A 23,018-nucleotide genomic window follows, 5' to 3' on the forward strand; every position below is an offset into this window, starting at 1 on the left:
CAAGGTCAGCATCAGAGATGATAGCCGTGATGGAAATTCCCACTGGGTTGAAGGGCACATGAGACCATGCTACATTATTATTATTATTATTTTAGCTAATTTTGATAAACCCATTTACTACTTTTAGCTAGCAATAGTATCCCCAACTGATAACCCTGCCTTATACTTCAGAGCTGCATGCCAATATAGTAGCCACTAGGTACAACTGGCTATATAAATTTAAATGTAATAAAATTAAATAAAATTCAAAATTCAGTTATTCGATTGTACTAGGCAGCATGTTCAATAGGCACATGTGGCTGGTGGCTTTTGCATTGGACAATGAAGATATAAAGCATTTCCATCATTGCAAAGTTTTCTATTAGCACAGCTCTAGAGTTATAAATAGTGTGATGGTCTTCTGATGTGGCCACTTGGCTAGGCTACAGTCTCCAGCTGTTCAGTTGAGCACTAATCTGGGTGTTGCCTGTGAAGGTATTTAGCAGTGACTAAAACCCATAATCAGCTGACCCTTAGTAAGAGAGATCATCCTAGATAATTCGAGTGGACCTGATTCAATCAGGAAGGAAGCTTGGGGGGCGGGGCATGGTGCAGATGCCAAGAACAGAACCGAGGCTTCCTTGATTAAGAAGAAATTCTGCCTGTGGATGTTTCAGACCATGCGCAAGGGTTCAGACCTGCCTTTCCTCGCCACCTGCCCTATGGATTTTGGAGTTGCCCGCAATCACACAAGCAAATTTCTTGATTTCTTGCAATCAATCAATCAATCATTCTTTTTCTCTCCCTCTCTCGTCATATATGTATATATCTCCTACTGGATCTGCTTCTCTTGTTGAACCCTGACTAATACGGACAAGAACTCTCCATCTGCACTATCCCGAAACTACAAACAGACCTGCCCCCAGTCCATCTTTACTTGCTCTCTTATCTCACAACAGAGGAAATACCCTTCTTCCTTTCAACAGCGAGTCTGTCCACAGTACTCGGGCCCATCGCCTCATCCTCCCAAAGGCCTTGCTCCATTAGGTATCCCTTTCCTCTTCCGGGTCTCGCCATTTTCTTTTCTACTGGATCCTTCCCATCGCACTCTAGTATGAGTCAAAAGCTTGCATCCAGGTCAGTGGTTTATCTAGACGTGATCACAGGATGGTGGAGAGACGGACAAAACAGGGAAAGAAGCTTCGGATGCATATTTTCTTTTACTACCTTGCCAAATTAAATTTTCAGGACGTTGCTTGACTGCTGCTCAGAGCTTACCGAGGCGAGGGTAAAAAAATGGAGCCAAGACTTGAAATGACATGAGGTAGGTGTCCCACTTCATATACTAACTTATTTCCTCGTGTCACCTCAGCGTCACACTTCCTGGAAGGCTCTACATACGTTGCCTCCACTCTTTCATGATTAATTCATGATTAATTCTCCTCTAAACTGGTTTTGTCCCCTTTTTCTTTCTCCTCCAAACTGTTCTTCTCAGGGTCACTAATGATCTCCATGTTGCCAAATCCGACGGACCTTTTTCAGCATTATTTTATTCAATATCTTAGCGTCATTCAACATGGTTAGCAACTACTTTCTTCTCGAAACGTTCTTTTCTCTTGACGTTGATGGCACCACATGTCCAGGATTTTCTCCTAGACTGTCCTTGGTGTCCTTTCTGGGCTTCCTAACTGTTTAACACCGAATCCTCAGGGCTTCACCCCAGGGACTCTTTTCTTCCCACTCTACTTCCCTTCTTGGTTAACTCATTCATTCTAATGGCTTTAAGTATATTTTCTGTTCTTTACGTGCACCACTCCCACATTTATCTGCCCGGCCTTATTTGCTCTTTCAACCCTAGGCCCATACACCAACCGCACACAGCAATCTTTACGTGTCCAAAATGGGATTCCTGATCCTTTCTTTAAAATGCGATCCGCTAGCCTGTCTCACTTAGCAAATGGTACCAACATTTACCTAATTGCTCAAGCCAGAAAACTACGAGTTAACCTTGATCCTGCCTTTCTCTCATCATCTTATCTAGTATGACACTAAGTTCTACTTATTCTACCATTAGAATATCTCTCAAATCCACCCCCTCTCCATCTCCACTACTGCTCTTCTTGTCCACCTCTCCCCTAAGCTCCTGAACAGCCTCCTAATGGTTCTTTCAGCATTCATTCCTGTTCCTATTTCAATCTTTTCTCCATATAGTAGTCAAAGACAATCTTATAATGTCAATCAAAACATTCTACGCCCCAGTCCAAAACCCTTCAACAGATGCCGACTGTCTGTGGGGTAACATTTAAGAATAGTAACAAGACCTGTAATGGCCTGGCCTTTGCATGTTACTCCATCCCCATCTTGTTCCCCGGTCCCCTTCCCTCACATATGCACCTGTGCCAACCTCCTTTCTTGTTCTCATAGATGCCAGTTCCTTTTTCTCTTTGGGTCTGTGGTACATGTTATTCCTGTGGGCGAAAATGCTCTCCTCCCAACTTCTCCTAGGTCTCAACTGAAGTGTTACTTTGTCAGAGAGACCTACCCTGGTCTACCCCTTTGTAATTTAGCAATCGTATTTTTTCTTCAAGGCATTCATCACATTCTGTACCCATACATTTATTTATGTGATTATTTATTATTGTCTATCTCCCTACTCTACTCGGGAAGGAATCAACATCTATGCTGGGTTTTTTTTTACAGCATCTTCAGGTTTAGCACAGTGGCTGAGACTCAGCAAACATTAACTGAATGAATAGAGGGACAAAAAGAGGAAAGAAGGAAGAAATAAATTATTAAAATCTTGTAGAAAAATTAAATTTTATTGTGAGTCTGAAATTCTTTAGCCTGAACCCCACCTTCCCCCACTGAAACCATTGTGGACCGAACACAGGTCTCGCTGTGTGAACATCTGTCCCTTCTAACCTGTGTCCACCACATTGTGCCTTTCCATTCTCTAGCAATACTCAGCTTGCCTCCAATTCTCCCATCATCATAAACAAAAGCCAGCATTTAAAATGCTATTTTTTAAATGTCTCAATATGTTTTTTAAAAACTTGAGTTAAAGTGAGTCATAAAATATCAGATAATTCAGAAGAATATCTTTTATAAGGACTTAGGAACCTAAATTCAGTATTTCCTGCAGTCTCCCTAATATGACATTTATAGGCCTTTAAAAAGAATACAAGCATAAAAAAAAGTATATTTTCTCTAAAAAGATAATAATGCTAGGAGAAAGAGAAAGCAGCAGGAAAAGAGGAAAACCAAATATGAGCCGGATGGACTCCATCAAAGAAGCCACAGTCTTGAGCCTCCAAGAGCTGAGCGGGGCTGTTGAGCACAGGACATGGTGGACGTCACTCATTCATAGTGTCGCCAGGAGTGGGAGCTGACTCAATGGCACATACGATGTGGTGAATGACAAAAAAAAAAAAAATCTATTAAACATACAAGCTGAGTTAGAAACTTGACTAACTGAAGAATAAGTGTAACCAAGACAACTGCTTCTCATTGGATAAGTTACTCTCAAAGAAAAATAAAGGAGACAACATAAGCAGTCACACCAAACATTTACCTAATTTCCCAAACCAGAAACCTAGGAGTTATCCTTGATTCATACATGGTGTTATTGTTTCATCATCTGGGGCAAATTCTAGTCATTTAACATTTCTGTCTTGACGTTATTACTACTTTATTCATGCAACCTCTGAACTGCAATGACTGGCAGGTTCAAAATGAAAATAGCTATAAAGTTATCAGAGTATTTTGGCTTTCTTCCCGTTCCACGAATATGCAGACATTTCACAATAGTAGTTTCCAGATTTCACTCAATGTGTCCCTCGCTTTGCCCATCTCCTCTCTCGCTCCCTTCCAATTCATTCTTCACAACAGCAGCCAGCATGATCATTTTAAAACTTGACTCTGATTCTGTTACACTACTGCTTAAAAAGTGCTCAATGGCTTCTCAGCCAAAATCTGTAAACTGCTCACAAGGGCCAGCCCAGCCCTGTCCCACCTCCTCCTCCCCTGCTGCTTATCCACCTCGGCTCTCCCATGGCACAACAGATTCCCAGTTCCTCAAACGCACTGAAGCCCACGTACACCCTGCTGCCACTGCCTGGAAGGCTTTTCTCGATTTCTCCTCACTGACACCCCCACTCCTGCCTTCTGATCTCAGAGCAAGCATTATTTCCTCAGGGAAAGACTCCTCTCGCCCCCCATTAACTATGCCCATAGCCCCTTGGAGCTATCCACTGGAGCTCTTCACACAATTGTAAATTACACACAGCTCTGGGAGACTCTTTAATTAGTTTCTGATCAGGGATGTGTCTAACGCTGCTCACTAGTCTACTCACAGTCCCCGGTAGAAACCAGTATAGAATCAGCACTCAGAAATATTTTAAATAGATAAATGGATAATTTAGCAATTCATATGCTTAAGTAAACTGTTCTTGGTCAAAGTAAACTTTGACCAAAGCCTAATTCCAGTTGAAAAAATTTTTGTGAATTCGTGGTATTGATCCTCTGAGCTTTATATTTTCTGATTGGTTGGGCTCTCTTTTTCCTTTTACATAGAGATGTGGGTTTGTATGATTATCACTGGATATGTAGTGTGGGGTGAGGATAGAGAGAGACTGGTGATACCAGCAATGACTGGCAGGTCCAAAATGAAAATAGCTATAAAGTTATCAGAGTATTTTGGCTTTCTTCCCGTTCCACGAATATGCAGACATTTCACAATAGTAGTTTCTAGATTTCACTGAATGTGTCCCTCGCTTTGCCCATCTCCTCTCTCACTCCCTTCCAATTCATTCTTCACAACAGGCCCAAAGTGGTCTCGTCTGTATAACACATCCCTGCACCTCTATCCAGAGCTGATTAATCCACAGTTAGATCTGAGCTGGTCAAATTCAAGTCCTCTCTCTTGGGACTTTGAAACCAGGAATAGAAAAACGAGGAGATGGGGAATGAATGGTGTTAACTTTGTGTGTTAGCGGTGGACTCCAGAGCCATTTTTGTTCATGATTGTTCAACGCTTGATTCTGTGAGATGTCCTCAAGGGGCTGGGGAGAGACGAGTGAAGAAGAATCACCTTTGTGACCACAGATCAGAATAAATTTATTTGAAGACGAACTTGACAGAGCCTTCATAAATAACTTGACAGATCCTTCAAAAAATCAGCCTGTAACCTTCCAATAAATTTCCCCTCCTTCTTCACAACCAGTCAGAGCTGGTTTCCATTATTAGCAACTCAAAGAGCCCCGTAACTACAATTATAGAGAAGATACAGGTGGTAGCTGAAACTACAGATGGGGAGAGGTCATTTTACAAATTACAAGAGAGAAAATAAGAGAGAGAGGGGGAGATCGCGTGTAAGAAAGCAAGAGAGAAAGAAAGAAATAGGAAGAAAGTGTGAGTAAGAAAGAGAGAAGAGACAAGAGCAAGAACAGAGTGAAAGCCGTAGTGTGAAAAGTATGAAGAGCAAGAGAGACCGAGAGTAAGTCCGAGAATCCCCATAGCAAAGGTGTTGACTGGTTCTGCCCAGGCAAAAGTCACATAAAGGCCCAAACTTATGAAATAAGTCAGGCTAAATACACAAAATCAAACATTTAGTTAAAAAAAAAAATCTATTTAAAATGGTGGGAAAAATCAGCCTGCAGTAATTTTGACAGAGCTATCAACCATACTTGAGGAACTACGATTAGGAAAACATCAGATTTGGTTCCTGAGGGGGCTGAGATTTATTTTTTTTCTGATGGAGTTTTATTCATTTTTTCTCACTTTGGCTTAACCTAGCTTATGATAGGACCTGCAGGAAAATAGCTGGGGGCGGGGGGTGGGGCGGGGCGGGGGAGAGACAGGTGAAGAAGAATCACCTTTGTGACCACAGATCAGAACAAATTTATTTGAAGACTAACTTGACAGATCCTTCATAAATTTTGAGAAACACAGTGCAGGCACACAGTGCTTATTTGCTCATATTCAGATAGAGATGATGTCTGGTCTAGTGAGTTCCTCACTAAAAAATCTACCGGATCTATAGGAAGAGACGGAGTTATTGAACCACTTTTGACCTTCCAAGCCGAATGAAATATTCATAGCAACTTCATGCAAAGAAACGTGTTTTTTTTTAAATTTTATTAATCATCATATATTATAGAATTTCATAGGTAGTGCATAAAAAGAATTTCCTGCTCTCTTGGGCTAGATAGATCAGCAACTCCTTGCAAGTTTGATACAAGGACAGAAATGGGCAATGCAGAGTGGAGCAGTGCAGTCCTGATAGAATGACGGAAGGGACCAGGCGCTGCCCACCTGCCCAGCCTCTTCGTGAACCTGCTCTTATCACGCTGTGAGTTCCCACTGCACTGGGGCTTTTCCAGCTCCTCAAGCTTTAGGAAATGTGTCACCTGTTCTCTCTATCTGGAATGCTGTGTCCCAGACCTCCATCCTCTCCTTCATCAGTTTCCCCTATTGTATGTTTTTATAAGCAGGTAGGGGGCAGGGGAGGGTGCTTGGTTTCCTGGGAATTCCCCTCAGGTTATGATACATGTTCCCTGGTGTGATTTATTTGTCAAGGCTGCCTCTAAAGCATCTACATTAAAGGCTCTATGAGGGCGAGGACAATGTCTTTGTTCACTAAACAGTATATCCCCAAGATCTAACAGAATGCCTGGCACATAGTAGGTATTCAATAAACACACATTAGTAAATGGCTAAAGCTAAATAATAGCTGCTGCTACCTCTTCACCTTAATGTGCCATTTCTAAAAAGACCAGACAGGCATTTCTTTAGTTTAGCCTATGAACATGCGAGAGGGTGCAGTCCTCAGCATTGTCACCAGCTCTCCCCAATTCTTCCTGCTTCAGCTGCTCAGGACTGAAGTCCTGCCAATACTTCTTCTGTAATGCTTCTCACATCTGCCCTCCCACCTCCCCTCTCCCCTTAGGGCCATCACATGAACAACTGCAGAACCTAGTCACTCATTTTCTAGGTCTCCCCTTGAATCCCACCTCCATGGAGTTACTCTGCTGAAGTTCAGCCTGGGTTTCCAGTTTGAAAGGGTGCCCATTAGTCCCTCCTGCAATTTCTTCCAACTGCTGGCAAAAACAATGGTTCTCCACCATATGTATGCCAGAATTGCCCATGGAGTTTTGTAGATTATACTAGTTATGATTCAAACACAGATAGATACATTGAGACTAGTCTACCCTGACTTATTTCATCTAAGTAAGGACAGGGAGGTACTTCATATGTTTCCCTGACTGACCGCTGACTCAGAGAGCCAGTCATGGACCCACAAAGAAGCACATCAGCCATTCCCTGGCCCACTGGTGTCATGCTATGGAGTAACTGCTGTTCCTCAACCCACATCACCATCTGGCAGACATGGAAAACCCCAAGAAACAACTGGGTTGGAAGTAAAGTAGGAGATGTGTTCTAACATTCATGCATAGCTTCTTGAGAAAAGAGGTCCCCACCAGCAAAGCACTATGGGTAGATGATAGAGAAAAACATCACGGTAAGAGTGAATGTTGGAAGCTTTCTTTAAAAAATACGTGGTGTCCAAATACGTGGAGTATGAGAGGGCCAGGCAAACAGAGGTAGAAGATATTTCCTCAAAAAAGAAACACAATGTGAAAGAAAGCCTCCTAGAATTTTGGAATTGGACCAGGAGATGCAAATGTTTACAACTCTATTATAGAAATTTGAGAAAAGTAACAGTCTATCATCCACACTGCCTGAGAGAGGAGCCAATGGGGTCCATTTTGGCTTATTTGAGATGAGTAAAAAGAAGAAAGCATATACAACTAAAACCACAATAACATGAAAATAAGGGTCTGGTAAAAAAAAAAATACTATGGGGAAAAAAAGAAGGAGAGCATTATTCTGGAGGTATAGAGGAAAAGCAAGCCTCTGAAAACTGATCTCCTGCAAAATACCAAAGACGATTTCAGAAAATGGTTTCATCAGATGTAAAATGACCCCCTGCCATAGTGAAAGAGGAGAAAACTGTAAGAAGAGATCGGCTACATAAAGAGATCACAGATTAATATAAAAAGGGAGATGACAGATAAGAAAGAATTGCAAAAAATCCAATTTTTTTATAAAGCAAAATTCTCATCTACGTGACTGGCAACAAACAACAAAACTGACACTGTTAGAAACTGATAGCATGATGGTCAAATGTGAGAATTTGTCACATAAAGCAGAAAAAAATGTGCCAATGCCCAAGCCTCACTTCCAGAAATCCTGATTTAATCGACCTAGAGTGGAGCCCCAGCATATTTTTTGTCGTGGTGGTTTTCTCTGTATTTTTAATCCTGATATCTAAGCCACATCTCATGCCAATTAAATCAGAATCATTGGGGATGAGACCCAGGCATCAGTATTTTTTAAAACTCCCAAGAGATAACATTGAAAAATCAAGATTGAGAATCACTACTCTAGAGGTTTGGGAGCAAAATTTGTAGCTCAAGAATTTCAAGGTTATTTTTCATTCATGAAGACATAGTCAGGTAAGCAAGTACTTAAGAAATACCAAAACATCTTCTAGAAGAAATAACGTGAAGTCATCCTTTAACCAACTAAAACATGAAGAAGAAGAAAAAAAGAACTAAAAACTAGTGAAGTCATGGTATAAAAGGTATAGATCTAGTTTAAAATGTCAATTTTTAAAAATATATATATAATTTAAAAATCTTCATGATATATTATTACTGAAAAGAGAGGCAGAGTAAAATATATATATTACATATATACGCACATATTTGTGTGTGTATTTGTACATATATAAATGCATATGGAAAAGCAAAATAAAATTAGTGAGGTATTCATAAAGTTTCTTCATGTTCAGAGTCTCATAGCTCTGAATCAATTTTGTACCCATGTACGTAGTCATACTACTGGAAATAACAGTATAATAAGTTATGTTTTTCTCTGTGAAAGAGGACAAATTTATTTAACTTTCTGAGGCAAATTTTAAATACCACTCAAAAAAGGAGGAGGATTCCTTTCCCACCTTTAAATCATATGAGAATTTATATCTAGGAAAATGGAGGAGTCTATGTGTTCAGTCTGTTTTTTATTGCTGCAAGCTTACATGGTTCACTCAAAAGCTACTCACTCGGACAACTTTCCTCCCCATATTAAGTCTAGCAATGGCTCCGAAGGCCATGCTACTTATTTGCTCAGTGCCTCTGCAACTGAGAGCCCAAGTCTGGAACACCAATGTCACCTTCTACTTTCTGGAACCCAAGTACTAGAGACAACCTATGGCTCTTTTCAATTCTTGAAGTTGTAACCATATTATCCATATTCCTGAGTAAAATGTAGCAGGTCACGGCAGATTAGAATTACCATTGCAACAACTTTAAAGAGCCAGAAAGCATACAAATGTTACATTTTTAAGGGTCTCAGAAAATGAAGAAGCAATGAAGGCTACATAAATAACCAGTTGTTTTCTTCTTTGAGAATACTTGACAATTCTGGGCATGTATCAAGAATTAGCCTTGGCTTATAAAGAAGAATTTTCTTGAGGAAAGAGAAACCAGAGAGGTTTTTGGTAGTCACGTGGGGCTGATGAGAGAAACTAGAAACTTGAGAAGTGTGAAACACACAACTGGTTTTCCCCATGGGACATCTTCTGAGTTCAGGGGCTATGCAAAGAAGGCTGGAAAGTTTCACTGAAGACTTCCAAAAGGCATAATACAATCTCCTCTAGTTTCATAGCGCTAAGGAAAAAAAGGTCTAACTAGAGAATGAGGTCCTGCCATTCAAACACATAGCCAGACAACCCTTAGGACATCGTCCAGATTTTGAAGTTGTGATGGGACAAGGAGAGGGACGATAAAAAGCCAAGTTCAAAACTTCCGAAGTATAGGACTAGATTCCCCAGGCTTTCAGGACTGAGAAGACCGAGATCCTACGAGCTCTAATCAAAAGCTCAGAAGAGCTATTTCTGAGGAATAGGGGAAAACCAGAAGTGGACTAAATCTTACTAAAGCTGCAATGAAACCCCTACTTATCTCAAGATAAACCTCTAATTCTATAGGCCTAATGAAAAAAGTGGAAACCCTCTCTAGTATAAGGCATCATCTGGAGCCTCTGCGATGCTTTTATATACAATGTCTGACAAACAATAAAAAATTGTGAGACATCCAGAGAAATAGAAAAATGTGACTGATAGTCATAATCAAGAGAAAAGATAAATAATAGATGCAGACCTACAGATAACCCAAATATTGACGCTAGCAGATAGGGACTTTAATTGGTTAATATATTATAGGAAATAGAAGAAAGGGGAAAATGGATAAAAAGACAAGGAATATCAAGAGAGAACTGAAATCTATGTGAAAAAAACCCAAATGGATATTCTCTAACTGGAAAATACAGTATCTGAAGTTAATAACACATTGGATGCATTTAACAGCAGACTTGACAGAGAAGACAAGACTATCAGACTCTAAGATAAGGATCATAGAAAATATACAAATTCAAGCATATATATAATAAATATATAAAAATAAAGTAGCATTATAGACATATGGAACAAAGTTGAAAGTTCTACCCTATTTCATTGGAATGCCAGAAAAAGAGGAGAAATAAATTGGAACAGAAACCATATTTGAAGAAACAATGGCCCAAACTTTCCAAAGTTGATAAGACATCATCCCACAGATTCGAGAAGTTCGGCAAATTCTAAGCAAGATAAAAAGAAAACCAAACTTGGAAATATTTTTTCAAAGTTCTAATAATCAAGAATTGAAAGAAAATCTTAAAAGCAGCCAGAGGAAAAAAGATACCTTAACTTAAAAAAAAACAAAAACAAAAACAAAAAAACAAAAACAAAAACAATAAAACTAATGGGTGGCTTTTCAACATAAATTAGGTAAGCTGGGAGATAATGGAATAACATCTTCAAAGTGCCAAAATAAAAGTTTGCCAACCTAAAATTCTATTTATTTTAAATATTATTCAAAAATGAAAGCAAAATAAAGCAATTTTCAGAAAAGTTAAAATGCAAGAAGTTTTCACCACATTACCAAAACGATGAGAGGAAATGGTCATATAAAAGCATGGAAATAAAAGAAGCAATGAAGAGCGTCAGAAAGTATAAATATATGGATAAACATAAACTACTATTGACTGTTTCATGTAACAACTAATAATGTTACATGCAAATAAAATATCTGACAATAATAGCACAAAAGTTAGGATGGACTGTATTAAATCAAGGAAACATATTATATCTTGAAAGAAATCATAAAAAATACAATTTATCATGAACCATCTATTAATGATATAGAGAAATGAAATAATAGGATACACTTGATCAACCCCAAAGAAAGAATAAATGAACAAGAACAGATGAATAAATAAAAAATAGTAAAATGGTGAACTTAAATCCAACTGTATCAGCTATTCCACTTACTATAAATAAGCTAATCAAAAATAATTTTAAAAGTTTATTAGGTTGAATAAATTTTTTAGAAACTCCAACTCTACACTATCGACAATAGAATCACCTTAGATATAGAGATACAGAAAGAGTGAGCGTGAAAGGCTGGTAGATGATTTACCATGCAGACACTAACCAAAAGAGAGCTGATGTGATTTTGTTAATAGTAGACATTGACAAAACACACTCTATACTGACCTTAAGGGAATACTTAAAATTTTTTTTCAAGGGATTCAAATCATATAGAATAGATTCTCTGACTATAATGGCATTAAAGAACAGAAATATTAATGAGCAGAAATCAATACATCTGCTATGAAGGAAAGGAGCTTACCTGAGCTGATCTGAGTTGACCTGAGGATTCTGGGATATTGGCTAAACCCTGAATTAAGCTACTCCAAAAGCTCCCTGTACCTTTTAACTTTTCAGCATATATTAGCCAATACTTTTTTCTCTTATGATGATTTGGGTTGGATTTTCCATCATTTAGAACCACAAAAATGTTTTTCCTAAATGAACACACACACACACACACACACACACACACACACACGTATGTGTGTGTGTGTCTGTGCACATGGAACTGTTTTTTCTCTTTATTTTGTCGAGTCTGATTAAAATCTGCTTTACTTAGTGATAAGATTTTGTTTTCTCCTTTTAGACCAGTATCGGCAAATAAAACTTTCTGCATGGATGGATATATTTTCCATCTGCACTGTCCGATAAAGCCCCAGGAATGGATAAAGTGTTTTAGGAAAAGAATTTGAACAGAGATGAGAAGAGGCCAGATAAATATGTGATACAGAAACCAAGGGGAGAACATCTCAAGAAAGAGGAACTGGTCAACCATATCGAGTGCAACTGAGAAACCAAAAAAGATGCCAAGAGGGAACCATTGACCCTGTTTGGAGCCCATTCAGTGGTGTGGTGGAGATGAAAACTCATCGGAGTGGGCTGAGGACAGAACGAGAGATGAAACACAGACCATGAAGTTAGCTAACTCTTTCAAAGAATTTTTCAGTGACGGGAAACAAGGCACAGAGCAATCACTAAAGGGGATATGAGATCTTTTAGATGCATTACATTAAGTCATTTCTCTATGCTGTTGGGGAAGGTCCAGAGGAGACAGAGAAGTCAGCGATGCACAAGAGGAAGGAGGTGACTGCGGGGCTGACATCCTTGAGGAGACGAGAGGGGATGGGATCCGGAAGGTACACATACGTCTCCGCAAGTAGCACCTCTTTATTTAATACAGAACTGACTCAGCAAATAAAGCGAAACCTGTAAAGGTGGAAACAGAGAGCAACGTTGTTCTTTCCCCCTTCCAGCCCCTGAAACTAGTCCTCTGAACTTGCACTCCACAGCACCTGCATGAAAACTCCAGACCATCTCACAGCTCGTCCGGTTACTCTTGAATAACAAACAATGACAACGACAAAACACTGATTGCATTTAGTACCCAGTATATTAGCAAAACTCCAAAATTTATTGTAGTTCCTCCCATCCCCCGGCTCTGGCCCACCCCATGGCAAGAAGGGGTGGGGGAAGGAGAGGTTGTCTCCCTTCTCGCTTGCTCCACCTCATGGACCAGTTTGACACCTGCGTTTTGCCCCTTCCGGGGCTGGAGGCTGGTCGGGAGGGAAGGGAAAGGAAAGAATGGTGTTGATTGGTGAGTTATACTGTGGCATCAATGTCCTTTCAGGGTACATAATTTAAATGCTAATTTTCTCTCTTCTCAAGCATTTTTATGGATTCTTCAAGGACTTCCTTTAGCCAAGAATCTCCCAAAGACAGCAGCTAGATTCCTGCCCTGTGGATTCTGATCAGTCACCCCCATCTGTTGGGGATCACCTCTCCCCTCCAGGCAGTCCTTTTGGATAGAGTCCATTATAAAATGAATCAGTCTGGGCCCTTTCATGGGGTCCTCATTTGACCACCTCATCTGACACCCTTGCTCCGCCAAACTCTCAAAGCACAGCCCATGACCAACAAACTCTCTACTCCATGGCTCCAGAGTAGCAAGCTAGAGACAGTTTCTCCGCTGCAGACTCTCTAGATTTCCCCTCGCACTCCAGGGATACATGACGACTTCTTCGGGAACTTCTCTTATAGATCTCCTTAGTTGCTTTGAATGGCAGAAACATTCCCTCCCTTCACCCTGTGCCTCCCCATCGACAACCCTTTCCAAAAGCACTCCAATCCTGGCATTTCTTACCACGTCTATAATGTCATTTGGAGGTGACCCAGGGGCTAATGCCAGCAGAACAGAAGTCACAGCCTCTAAGCATATCCTGCACAGGTGGTCTAATACCCCTCTTTGAGATGCTGGAATATTTGATTGACTTGGGGCCTCTCCCAAAACTCTGAGAGCCAAAGAGTTCCATTTTAACATTCTATAGGAAAAGAAGGATGGTGTGGCCGCTGTGGCTAGACTCAGCCCAGTATTGCCTTTGACTTCCATAAATTATTTCTTCCAGCACCACACACATCCTTCTTCCTAACCATTCATTTTCTTATATTTTGGAGCAGGAGAAACCAGAGGAAACAGGGTGACCACATATCATTACAAAGCTGTTCACCGCACAGGGGCCGCTGGCTGAGGAGCCAAGCAGTGAAAGAGATATAACCCATAAGCCCCCATCTTGGGGCTGCGTTATTCCTGAGGGGCACTTGTTTTATTTAATTCACAGAAAAGGGCCTTGTGAGTTAGCAGAAGCCCTGGAAAGACACTACAAAAGCATAAGAGTCATTGCTAGTACAAATAGAATTATAATGACTCTGGGGTAGAAGAAAGAGCATTGAGATAGTAATATGATTCTTATCTGTATTCAATATCATGATGTGACCAAACAGAGAAAATCCAGAAGGAACACTGATTGGAGGGTGAGGAAAAGGGGTGACCAAAGACAGGGTCAAATGAGAAGGAATGACCAGTATTTCAACAAGGTTAAAAAGTTAATTAGTTGCAGCCAGCTTAATTCAATGGAGAATATCATTTGAAAACACTATCTTGCCTTGGTCTACTTTTTAAATGCTTAAATATGTTGCGGAAATGCTTCCAAGCTCCTTTGCACCCACAGGATTCCAGCCCACTGGTTCAGGAGGTGGCTCCTTAACTATTTGCATTTGTATGTACTTGAATAATGGATAATGGTTGTTTGCATCTCGCTTAGGTTACTCAGAAAGGAATAGAAATCTTAAGGAGGGGACTTCTGGTTGTAGAATGGTAAACTACTACAGTTAGGTGTTTTCTAACTGTGCCTGACCTCGTAAAGAGAAGGATGGTTGGGGTGGGGGGGAAGTGGATAGAAGGAAGAAGGAAGGGAGGAGAGCGCGATTATTGCATTTATGGCATTTAATCTGAAAATTCTTAGCTACGTTGTTGTCTTCTCTGGGATGTAACACAATCAAGTTATTATCCCAAGGGAACAGAATTTTTTTGATTCTTAATATTGATTTTCTTGAGATGTAATTGTCACATGGTATAAGTTAGAGGTGTACAGTGTGTTGATTTGATACATTTATGTACCGCAATCTGATTACCACTGTCTGGGGGAGCAGACACCTCTATCATGAACATAGAATTTAAAAAATTCTAATCCATAAGAGAGCAAAATAAAACACTAAGTTCAATTACCTTATTTATTAAAGGGTGAAAGTAACCCTGAGGACAGCCCTCAAGTTCACATGGCATCGAGTGTTCCATATGGCCGATTATTTACCAAGTTACCCGTGGCATCTCGGTATTAAACAAACCACCAGACCTGGTAACAGCGGTCTCCAGGGAGTTGCTAGGCTTCCTCGAGCCCCTCCCCTGTCAGCAGAGGCAGGGAGGAGCTGCCTTAATTCCAGCATCCTGGGACACTTTCCCACTCCAAGTTTCATTCTATTCTGTCTTTACATGGGATCCTGACAACTGATAAAACCAGACAGCCTCTGAGCAGAAGCACTCTTGATGGGCTTGTCCCTAAAAGTTTATTCCAGCTGTGGAGATTCAAATAAACTGTGAAGGGAGGAGAGATCTGCCCTATAACCAGAAAACAGAACGCATGCTTCACCTTGGACCTAGATTCTTTGTATTATTGTGGGGACAGAAAACAGGAAGAGATTGATCTCCTTGCCTAATGAAAGAATTCCTCTGGAACACCCTGTCGAGCTCTCATCTCTTGGTAGGAGGAGAATTGCTGGGTAGATGGGAAAGCACATTATTACATTTGAGCGATATTATAAAATTTCTCTCCAAAAAGGTTATGATAATTAATTCTCGCACCGATGACGCTTTCTCCCATAATCACGCACGCCAGACATTCAATGTTATCAGATGACTTAATTTTGTCAAATCTGATTTGCAAAAAAAAAAAAAAAAAAGTATATATGTGTATTTGTATGTCTATTTCCTTACAGACAAAATTGGCGTTTTAATCGACATGCTTATATCAGCAGGCTCGGTGCTTATTCGTGTTTTTTTCTCCATTTGGGTTTTTCTTTTTTCTCATTTCTCGTGCGTTAGAAATCGAAACCCTTCGATCTGCTCTGCACGTTGCGCGCTTTCTCCCCGCCTCTCATTCGTCCTTTAACTTGTTCGGGGCATATTTTTCCATGTAGATATTTTCACTTTCGTGTGATTAAAGCTGCTGTTCCTTTCTTTTAGGACTTCTTGCTTTCAGGTTAGGCTGAGAAAGGCCTTTCCTATCTTTTTGTTGTTAGCTTTGTATAAATCTTTTATTTATCTGGAATTTATCTGCTACAGTAAAGAGTGAATGTAGGGATCTAACTTATCCACTCTTACACATCCCTTCTCCAATCTAAATGATTGACTGAGGAAGTGAATAAAAGAAAAATATATTGGCAATTTGTCAATGGTCTCTTTTCTTCTCCTCCTCCTCCTCCCTTCCTCCTCTTTTCCCTCCTTCTCCTTCTCCTTCTTCTTCTTGCTCCAGGGTAAAGAGAAGGGATTGAGAAGGGGTTTCAGAGGTTACACCCCTCTCCTATTTTTGTCATATCTTCCTTGAGTCCATATAATAGTTAGTTAGCAAAGCAGCCTGGGGAGCGGGGGAGGAAATAGTGTCTCTCAGGACCCAAGTGACTTTCTCAAGTATGTGCTAACCACGAAGATCTTATCATTTTCTTAAGGAGCAGCTCTCTTCCTATTCTGGATTCTAGACCGACGATGTCATCTTTGGCAAGCTGCTCTGGAAGGAATAAAGTGACATTCCATTCCTGGCTCTTTAGGTTTACGGTCTATGGATTTTGCCTTACAAAATAAAGCAAGCCATCTAAGAATTATATCTGCTTTAACAATGGACACATTTCAATTCCTGCAGCTTCCAGACACTTTTAAGATACTGAAGTATCACGGGAGTAGTTTGTCCACATGCCGCCACTCTATCTTCCTGTGGCCCTGGTGGCTTTACGCATATCAAAATGCTCGAGGGCCATTTCCTGAATTTCTGCAAAGTGTTCTGATAATAATACTTCAGCTCGAATTAATTTAAATTCCAAGGAAAACTTTGAAGTGATTTGTGACAGGGAAAAAGAAATATTTGAACTAAAAACAAATTCAATAGTAATTTATAAACTGAAGATAATTTTATGTCAATAGTCAATTTGGGAAAAGCAACTCTTTTAGGAATTTCCCTTCACTCCCCCAATACACAAATAGCCAATCTTTGAACTCCACTGCTTTCTGTAAATGGAAGACCTTGCATTTCACTTCTAGAAATACGTGAGATATTTTATAAAATGAAAAATATCTCACAGCAAATAGTCCTGTTTCCTGTTAAAACAGGTATTTATAGTTTACGTTTTACCCTGTAGACAGTAATTACTCAAGATGTTTTTAAAAAAGATGCATGTGACACTAAATTTTGTTAAGATTAATCTGGAATTAGACCTTAGACTGCAAATTCCAAGATTCTAATCTATTTGGAAAATGTCAAAACATCAAGTCAGTTTTGCCTTTGAAAGATATTATTTTGTCCTTCATTGTGGTGAAAAATTAAAGCTCCTGTATTCTTTTACTCACAGGAAAAAAAAAGAGGCTACTTCAAAACATAACGGCAAATATGTATACTTTCACAGGTTTTATTAGGCCTGGGTCTTTCACCTAAGATTATATATTAAAAAAAAATTCTTCCTCCTATTTCATCCAAGTAATTAAATTCTTAATGAATTTGGTGCCCAGAATTTGCAAAAAAAAAAAAGGACACAGGAAAATCATTTATAACAGGTGCAGGGGAGGAGCAGGTTAAAACTTAAAATAGCAAAAGCAAAAACTTTGAAAGTTACCACGCTACACTAAAATAGGGGGATTGTAGGAATGAATGAAAAGGACTGAAGGACGGCTTGGGCAGTAACTTTACAAATTAGCTGGATTCGTCACCATCTGAAAATGGATTCAAAGCAGAAGAATGGACACCCTTTTTCTGGAGTTGTCTATGTCAAACGTTAACTCTGTTAGGCAGCATAACAGCTTCCAAAAACATCCAAGCCCTAGCCCCTGGGGTTTGTGATTACGTTAGTTAGTTTCCACGGCAAAAGGAACTTTGCAGATGGGATTAAATTGAGGAGTTTGAGATGTTGAGATTACCCTGGATTAACTGGGTGGACCCAAAGTAATCACAAGGGTCCTTATAAGGAGGAGGTAGGAGGGTCCAAGCGAGAGAAGAAAATGTGACTGCAGAAGCAAAACGCTAGAGCCAGAGATTTGCAGATGCTACCCTACGAGCTTTGAAGTCGTGGCAAGGGCCTGGGAGCCAAGGAATACATACAGGTGGCCTCTCCAAGGTGGAAAAGATGAGGAAATGGATTCTCCCCTGGAGCCTCCAGAGGGAACACAGTCGTGCTAATACCTTGACTTTAGCCCAGAGAAACTGATTCTGGACTTTTGAACTCCACAACTATTAGATAACAAGTTTGTGTTGTTGTAAGCCACTAAATTTGTGATAATCTGGAACAGAAGCAGGAGGAAACTAATACATTAGTCCAGGCCAAAGCCAGTGTGAAATGCATACATTTCCATTCATTTAAAAAGAAGATCTCCATGCTGGCTTCCCCTATCTGTGTGCAGGGCTTAGTGTGACAGTATCCTGGACAGGTGGATGCACAGGGCTAGCATCCCGGCGTAAGTACAGGGGGAAAGGGCTGGGGAAGAACTGATGGGCACAAGGGACCATACTTGCAGAAGAGACTCAGGGAAGGGCGTGGGGTTCACCATAGGATAGCAGCTCTTCCTGCAGTGAAGGTTCAAGGTGAAGAGACCAACTCCAGCAGACAGCTCGGTGGAGACCTTAATCCCTGACACCTATTTAAAAGACCTTTTTCTCTTTCCTGACCAGCCAACAGCAAAACATTTAAACAGATTTGTCCCACTTACAAACGTCTCTAGAAATATGTACCGCATGATTTTAAAATGCGCCTGGTGGTGTTCTACGGGGTAAGACAAGCACCATTAGTCTTCCTCCCATTTCTTAGTGAGATGGCCTGCTGTGCATCCCCAAGGACGACCTGGTGACAGTAGAACTCTTCCCTTTGGAAGTTGGTTACACTCAGTGACGGCAGATACTACCACCTGGGGCCTAGAAAGGACCCAGGGCCATTCGAGTTGAGCAAGATGGCAGCCACCCGGTGCTTTGGGAAAGGAGGCAGCTCATGCACCATGTCCTGGTCAAGCTGATACTGAAGTAGCACAGGAATAGTACCACAGAACAGATCTCTCACTGTTCCTGCCGCCACATGCTCATCCTTCCTGCCCACCGAGGTCACACAGGCCTGCGGGTGGCTAGCTTCTGGCGTCCCCGGGTCAGTTGCGTGTGAAACTGTAGAAGCTGCTCCTCGGCTCAGGCGCACAGGATGCCACGGTCCAGCCTTTCTCCCATGGCGGGTCCTTCCAGAAACCCCCTTGTTTGCCACACAGAATGTGGTAAAACTTATTTTGGCGAAATTTTGTATGTTGGGGAGCTAAGGAGACTTCAGAGGCATGAAGGGGAATTGCTTTCAAAGGGGGCTCTGGTGCCAGCCTGCTCTGCCCACTTCTTGCTGTATGGCCTTGAGCAAATTTCTAATCATCTGAGGGCCTCACCTTCTGCGTTAGTAAAAGGAGACCAACCACTACTATTACTACTAGCATCTAAGTCAATCTAACTCGTGACTGCTGTGAGGTTCTTAGCCTGGGACATTTTGAGGACCCAATTAATGTTAGCTACTTTTCAATATCATCGTTGTTATTATTCTTATAGCTTTCCGGGGCTTTCCTTTATCCATTCAGCAGAAATGTATTGAATGTTCACTTATATACAGAGACACAGGAACACAAAGGTGAATAAGTTCCCTTTGTAGCCCAAGAAGAACTCACATCCAGGAGAGACACACATAAAGACACAGTGACGACAGGCTGGCCGTACCACCATCACAGAAGTGTGGCAAAGGAAGCCTAGTTAACCTGGACATTGCTCACAGTTCTTCGATCCAAGCTTAAAGATCATAACTGCAAACAGGGACCCACTGACACAGTATGTGTGATCTACTCCACTCATTTGGCTTTTTAAAAAATTATTTATAAAATGTCTCAAACCTATAGCAAAATATGAGGAATAGTACAATAAGCTCACATATACCCAGTATCTAGATTAAATCATCGTTAACCTTTTACTCTGTGTGTGTGAAGAGAGAATGACAAGAAAATTTCTAAGTAAATTACAGACATGATTATACTTCATGTCCATAGGTCTCAACATATATCTTTAAAAAATTTAAGAACAACATCATTATTACATCCAAATAAAAATAAATTAACTAGAAACTCCTAGTACCAGCTAGTATCTGGTTCATAGTCAAACTTCCACAAATGTCCCCAAAATGTCTATTATAGGTGATCTTCTTATTTTTTTTTCCAAAACAATCATCAGAGACATTCATTGTATTTGGTTGTGAGGCCTGGTAAGTTCCTTCTATTCTTTCCTATTTGCAACAGTTCCCAGCCCTGCTCTTCCTCTGTTTAGAGTTTTGTTACTGTTTGTTTTCAATAACTTCAGGAACCAGCATGGTGTGTCTTATAGGACAATCCCATATCCTGCACTGCTTCTTTGTGCTACGTTCGATGTTTTTTAAAAATATGTTTTTGAATTAGTAACCTACATGTAGAATTTGGGCAATTTTGTATAAAATTCTGGATTTCTGGCTTCTTTTGAAAAACATCAAAAGACCTGGCAGTACTAGGCCAGTGCTGCTGGCTAATTACAATTTATGGCACTGTGTATGACCTACAGCCTTTAAAAGGTCACCCATGCTGTCTGCAAATTCACCCCCAGCACACCTTACCCATCTGTATGGCCCCTAAGGGCACCTGAGTTTACGACTGCATTGGGAAGATTCTCCAGAGAAACAGAACCAATAGAATACATATGACAATATGTTAATAAGTTGGCTCATGCGATTATGGGGGATGTCAAGTCTTAAATCCGTAGGGCAGGCTGGCATGCTGGAAACTTAAGCAGGATTTCAATGTCACGGTCTTGCAGAATTCTCTCTTCTCCAGAAAACCTCACGTTTCGTTCTTAAGGTCTTCGACTGATTGCATGAGTCCCACTCCCCAGATGGAGGGTAATTTCCTTTACCTAAGGTCAATGGATTACATATGTCACATCTACAAACTACCCTCACAGCAACATCTAGACTAGGGTTTGACCGAACAACTGAGGCGCCATAGTCTAGCCCAACTGACACATATAATTAACCATCACAATAACTTTGTTCTAAAACCAAACATAGGAATGTTGGTTTTACTTAGCTTTCTTTCCTCAAAAGCCTTCTCCTCCTTCGTATAAGTTTTCCATCACTCTGTGGAATGTAAAGTATAAGCCACAAATTTAGTGGCTTAAAACAATACAAATTTATTATCTCAGTTTCCACAGGTCAGAAGTCTGGATATGGCGTTTCTAGATTCTCTTCTCAGGGTCTCACCTGGCTGAAATCAAGGTGTCAAGTGGAGCTGCATTCTCATCTAGAGCTCTGGGTCCTTTTCCAAACTCTCTTTTTAGCAGAATTCATTTCCTTACAGTTGCGGGGCTGAGCTCTGTCAACTGGGAACCACATTCAGCTCTTCGAGGTCACCCACGTTCCTTACCATGTGGCCATTTCATTCTCAGGTCAAATTCTTCTCCTACTTCAAACTTCTGTCTTTTGTTTCTATGACCAGCTGGAGAAAACTCTCTGCTTTGAAAAAGCTCACATACATGATCAGGTCAGGCCCACCAGGTAATTTACCTTTAAAGTCAACTGTGCCATATAACATAACCTAAGCACAGGTGTAAACTCCATCATATCCATAGTCCCGTATATTCATTGCACAAGGCATCTACATGGAAGGAAAAGGTGCAGAATTTTGGAGCCCATCATAGAACTCTGTCTACTAGATGCTTCTTTAAGTTATTTGCAAAAGTTATTATCCTCCCTATTCAGGGAAAGAACAGGATTACTGTGAGATGCTCAAAAGCCAAATGGTGTGCAAACACAATTTCCTAATGAGTAGCTGAGAGCTGACCAGGAGGATTCTCAAGTAGAGCCTTGCTAAATCATATGCATTCTCATAAAGTGTAAAGGGGATCTCCCTCTCTTTCTTTCCACAAACCCTGCTGTCAGAGTAAGAGTTTACTCATCTTTCCCCATTCTGGGCTTTATCGGTAGCTTCTTGTAAAACTAGTCTCAGCTGCACCCAGCCAAGTAGGCATACAAGATCCATGAAAGCAAAACCTGAGATCAAACAAGGAGCTTCTCAGACTTTTTTAGCATTGCATTTTAAAATGATCACAAAAGAGAAAGACTGGAAAAATCCCAAATGGGGGCCCACCCATGCATGCATTAATCTCAAAAGGCTTATGGATGTCATTCAAGTTTCTTACATTCAGTTCCTTATATATTGCTATTTGGTGTAGAGTGGGAGCAGAATGAAGCAAAAAAAGCAACCTGGGAGAATGGGTGCAAAAACAAAATTCCAGACTAACGGAAACGGTGACTGGGCCACAAAATGTGCAGTCACACTACGGGCTTTATCTTTTAATAACTTCTTCTTGAGTTTGGTTCCAGATTATTCTATAAAGAGAAGCTACACATTCACCTGCCAAAAAATACAGCAGCAGAAACACACATTTATCAAGTTTCTATTATGTGTAGATCTCTGCCCTGGTTATACTGACACTCAGTCCTTGCCCCCAGAACGTTTTCCCAAAAACTTTTTCAGGAAAGTTTTTAAAAAACAAAGAGGTGCTTCAATTCCCTTATCTGATGTTTCTTTTACTGGAAAGCCTGGGGAAGGAACTCGGACATAAATGGGTGAGAAGCACTCATCATTCCATTCGACTGAGAGGAACCTAAACCATAAGAAGTAGCTCTTAAGTATTGCTAACATACGTATTCCAGCCCACTGTTTGATGAGCCGCACTTAACCATAGACTCAGGGGTCTTCTGAAATCGACTGTTGGAAGTCCCCCGAGGAGACTTTTCCTCGGTGAGGAGCCACAAGTGACATCTCACTAGAAGTAATTGTAATTAGAAGAGTTTACAAGGAACTGAAATATTCTCATGA

At 40.5% G+C, this 23,018-nt stretch overlaps 2 long non-coding RNA genes across 4 annotated transcripts in view; one reads left to right on the forward strand and one right to left on the reverse strand.

Annotated features, from left to right (window-relative positions):
• Positions 1-579: 579 nt before the first annotated feature.
• Positions 580-2,740, forward strand: LOC120602334 (uncharacterized). Its single transcript, XR_005652707.1, has 2 exons — positions 580-1,303; positions 2,680-2,740. It is a non-coding gene; the product is annotated as an uncharacterized LOC120602334 (long non-coding RNA).
• A 983-nt stretch (positions 2,741-3,723) lies between these two features.
• The window catches only part of LOC120602331 (uncharacterized), a 44,720-nt gene continuing 25,425 nt past the window's right edge, over positions 3,724-23,018 (reverse strand). For 2 of the 3 annotated variants that reach the window (XR_005652702.1, XR_005652704.1), the window contains one exon: positions 12,506-12,847. This is a non-coding gene — a long non-coding RNA (uncharacterized LOC120602331). Of the gene's footprint in view, positions 5,040-12,505; positions 12,848-23,018 lie in introns of those variants that run through there. The other variant, XR_005652696.1, reaches the window with a different exon arrangement.

Source organism: Pteropus medius, unplaced genomic scaffold (genome assembly GCF_902729225.1).
Source record: "Pteropus medius unplaced genomic scaffold, Ma_sr-lr_union100, whole genome shotgun sequence".
Taxonomy (NCBI): Eukaryota; Metazoa; Chordata; class Mammalia; order Chiroptera; family Pteropodidae; genus Pteropus; species Pteropus medius.